This window comes from Montipora capricornis, chromosome 7 (assembly GCF_036669925.1).
Source record: "Montipora capricornis isolate CH-2021 chromosome 7, ASM3666992v2, whole genome shotgun sequence".
Classification (NCBI taxonomy): Eukaryota; Metazoa; Cnidaria; class Anthozoa; order Scleractinia; family Acroporidae; genus Montipora; species Montipora capricornis.
In genome coordinates, this window is record NC_090889.1 from 6,464,206 (window position 1) to 6,469,296 (window position 5,091).

Here is a 5,091-nt window from a genome sequence, read left to right on the forward strand (position 1 = left end):
AAAGGTTTGAGTTACTGAAAGTTGAAAAAATAAGAACCACAGATAAGGCATTAAGCAGCAACTCTTCCGGGAGATCTATACACACACAGTAATTAAAATAATGTGCATACTCTTAACCAACAAAACCAAAACCGGACTGAGACATTTTGTGTAAAATTATGCAAAAAAGGACTAACTATTTCTATAGATTACAAGGCTGCTTCAAATAAATTGTTTTGCACTGCAGTACACTGCTTGTTTTGTCAAACATTTACAGAGATGGTTTGAGTTATGGAGAGTGAAAATACATAGAGAATGACCTGAAGTGAAACGAAAACAGATTTGAGTTCGTGGGCGGTTCGAATTACTGCGGGTGCAAGTTACCGAAGGTAAAATTGCAGTGAATGTATGACGGAAATCCAGAGAAAAGCAATCAATCAAGTTAGTGTGAGGTTAGAGTTAGCGAGGGTTTGAGTTATCAGGAGTTAACTGTATTTTAAGTATAGAATAACAAACACATTCCTGCAACATTCTTGTTGATTGCATGGTATAAACCTTGGTAGAGGTGAGCTCCTCCCACCGATGCAGACTGACGATATCAACTCCAAATGAAAATTAAGGAGTTTAGACGAATGGATGCCACAGACCACAATAAATTCCATTTTGGCTTGTGAATTTCACACCTCACTAGGCAATATGGTTGGTGTTGAGTAGTATAGGAGTTGGGGGTACGAGCACATTTTTGCAAAAATGTTCTCATACCAACCCAACTCCATACTACTTTCCATTTGATGGCTTCCAATTTTTTGATCTCGTATTTTGGAAACTATATATTTTTGATCTCGTATTTATGATCTAGTATTTTTGGAAATCTATATATTTTTGTTGTATAAAATTAATATCTCATATAATAGTATAATGATAATAGTATAATGAGTTGTAAAGAAATACATGATGAATTTGTCAATATGGAAGAAGTAATTTGTCCATTTTGCAATAAACAAATAGGTAAACATACGAAAGAAATTGAGCAATGCTGCAGTCAACCTGTTATAGTGAATGATAACAATATGCTAGTTTGTAAAAAATGTGGGACAGTTAATGGCTATAAACCACTTATAGAATTTATCGAATTTCATCAGAATAAACATAAATTTCGACGTAAATCAGTGTATGTAAGAAAATATCATATAGAAAACATAATAAATAATATAGCTGTGAAAAATAATTTCCAGATTACAGTCAAACACAAAAACAAAATAATGAAGATTTTTGAAGAAATTGGAAAGGTTATCAGGCATGTCAACGTTGATGATAGAAAGCGTATGATAAATATTAACTTTATTTTGCAAAAGATATTCAAAATGCTTGACCTTCCTCATGAAAAGATTAAGACGACTAAATCAAAAAGGACTATTGAAAAGTATGAGACAAAATCATAGCCATTATTCGGGAGTGAATTTTTTGTCATATTTTAAATAGAATCGATCAACGATAGGACTGAGATCTGTAACAACATCATCAACATTATTCATAGTTAAATATATTGATTCCTGAAAATCACCAACTCTCAGCATGTCTTTTATTGAATTTAATAGATGTTGATAACTTTGATGAGCGTATGTACAATTTTGTATTTCTAGGTCTAAGTTTTGATGTGACATCCATCCTTGAATCAGAATTGCTACCGTACTAATAGCAACTAGAGATGCTCCCCCTGTGACTATAGAAGAAGCTAAACCCAATGAAGCAAATACCACAGATAAAGAATTTCCTAGTAATTTTAATTTTTTAAAGCGTTTTACAGCCTGCTTATAAGCCCAACATTTACGATGATATGCACGATAGTATGATTTGAGTTCATCAATTTGATCCAATGTAAGTTTATTTCAAATATGATTCCAATTAAATATTTTCTTTTTTTGAACTGTCATATATATAGTTTAGATTTTCAATCGTTTAAAGATACAATACAGCAGACCTGAAATTTGACTGCAGAATGGAGATCTTTTCACCACTCTAGTTGTGTATTTTTCTGAAATAGCATATGTATAACCTCTACCTAACGAATAATGATCATAAAACCTCCCAAAAGCATCATGTATTATGCTATGGCTGTTTAATATACCAACCCAACCGAAGATCTTTTCAAATAACCATATAAGACAGCCATCACCTGGTCCAAGAAGACCTATTTCACCATTATTGAGTTTAAGAATCTCATTCATGGATATATCTCTTTCGAGATGATAAAAATGCAGGTATCTATAAACAAGTGCTGATTTTAATATTTTATCGTCAATGTTTGGATGTTTTTCCTTTGTTTTTTCAAAATTGTATGTCACATATTCAAGCAATAAATTGATATACATATATATTTGTTACATTGTATCTTTGCATCAGAACAGTATGATGGTCTAATATCGCTTTTTCATCTAGAATGAAATCCAGATAAACACAGAAAAAGGCGATGTTACCATTAAGAGGTGCTGTATCTGTGTTTGCATCCAGACCTCCAAAAACGGTTGTTATTGCTCCCACTCGATTGTCAGCTGTAAAATCACCAATATGTATTTTATTCCAGTATATTTTTGATTTTTCAGTTTTCACAGATGATTTATTATCCCAGTGGACAGATAAACAGTGCCATTTATTAAGTTCGCCGAGATCATTCTCACTGTAATCTCCCAGTTTCAAGAAACTTTGCAAACTAGCAGCAGGACCAATATAAACACACTTATTTGCATTATTAGCCCCAGATGCTACAACATTTGATCCGCTATAAGCAACAAATTTATCATATCCTAAATTATCGTGACCAAACAAGCCGTTATTCCAAAAATTTCGTGACGGACTTCTTGAATCTAATTATTAGACGACGAAAACATTGGCTGCGTCATTATTCAGATCAACCTGAGATATCATTTTCTGTGTACCACTAAATTTCAGGAAATATTGACCATTATGTTTTTCAGCTTTTGTGCATAAGGTAGGTCTTTTTGTAGAATCTGTTTCAGTGGCATCACTTTCCTCATTGCTTTTGTCATACAAGATTTCAACTTTTCTTGCAGAACTCATTTTCACAGTTTGTCCATCTGATCTGTCCATTTGATAAGTACAACTGCTGTATGATTTGAGATATTCACTTACCCATAGATCGATGAAACTGTCTCTCACGATATTACTTACTTGGGATTTAACAACAACGTGGTTGTCATTGACAGCAGGTTTTGCAATTAGATTTCTGTCAGTTTCAGCATGACCATCAGAATTTATATGAAAGTTGGCCTCTTCAACGAAATCTTCATCAGAACTCAAAAAATCGATGGTGTATTCTATTTTGTTTCCATCTTCGTCCAATAAATAAGAACCATCCGAATTTTCGACGTATAATGCCATATATCATAGTGTTACATTATTTCAAGCAGAAAATGCAGAACAATTGTAATTTCCAGTCGGTACGTTTGCGGTTATTGTGATTTTCTGGACATTTGAAAAATTTCTGTGAATAATTAATGTTATCGTTCTTGACGATGAAAGGTTCAAAGGGAAATGATAATTTAAAGGAATGGCTAAGATATTGCATTTGTGATCACTTGAAACGGGATATGTTTTGTCAGCAGAAATGAATATGGTTTTAATAAACGATTTGTAAAGTTTCAAAGTCATTTGAGGAATCAAGACAAAAACGGTTTCTGAACCAATTTTAGAAGTCTTTCCCCAAAGCAAAATCGGATTACCTGCATCATACAGATACCTTTTTGTCACAGCATCTGCGTTATTTGTTGGTGCTGCCAACCCTGTAATTTTCTGATTGTTCATATTGACAGCAACATGCAGTTGAAATTGGTTATTTGCAACCTCATAAGTTTTTTCATAATCATAAATAGTCATATCCAGATCGCTTTTAGCTTCACCTTTGATTCCGTAAATCAAAACATATATTGGCAATAGACTAGGGCTCAAGTTGTCATAAGAAGATTGAACAGTTACATACAACCTTCTTTGGATTTGTTTAGAAGTACCATCAGGACTCAAATTCAATATACTACGGTAATATTTATGATCAGTATTGACTTTTATTGTGTGTGATTTATCGATATTCATATTCAGTTTTTCGAATGTAATATTAAAAGAATTGAATTCTGAATCATGTCTGCCATCTTTTTCGTAATACACTTCAATACGAACAGTATATTTATTGCTGAAATCGTCGCGTATCATTTTAAACAAATTGAAATCAAACCTTCCTTTGAACAGACTGGATCCGTCATTTGTTTTTTGAACTTTCATAGCAAATGCCTTCTTGTTCGTTTTATGAGGTGAGTCATTAAAGGTGATTAAATTAACATCCTGTATTCCATAATCTTCTGTAAATTCCCCATCATCCATTGCATACTTTAACACATTTTTTCTGTTTTAGTGTGTGCTTACATGACTCTCTGCTATTTTCTGGTCTGTGTATTTATTATTATCGGTACTAGTGGTTGCAATAGCATCATTCACTTGCTTCAAAGTCACAGCATCTTGATTATGTGTTGCATTTTTCACATTTTTTATTTGCGAATTATTCATGTCCAGATTTCCAGTCATTTTTGCAGATCCATCTAAACGAAGTGAATCCAAAAATAATCGATCAACGTAACCTTTTCCAGTGGCATCATTTATACCTGTCGGATCAGCAAGATTAATGACTTTTTTGTTGTTCATGTCCAGATTTCCAGTCATTTTTGCAGATCCATCTAAACGAAGTGAATCTAAAAAGAATCGATCAACGTAACCTTTTCCAGTGGCATCATTTATACCTGTCGGATCAGCAAGATTAATGACTTTTTTGTTGTTCATGTCCAGATTTCCAGTCATTTTTGCAGATCCATCTAAACGAAGTGAATCTAAAAAGAATCGATCAACGTAACCTTTTCCAGTGGCATCATCTATACCTGTTGGATCAGCAAGATTAATGACTTTTTTGTTGTTCATGTCCAGATTTCCAGTCATTTCTTTAGTACCATCTCGTTTCAAATAACTGGCAAGTTCTGTTTTATCAGCCTTTTGAGTCATAAAATCATCGATGTAAAATTTTGTTGCAGCATCTTTATGATGTATTGGTTC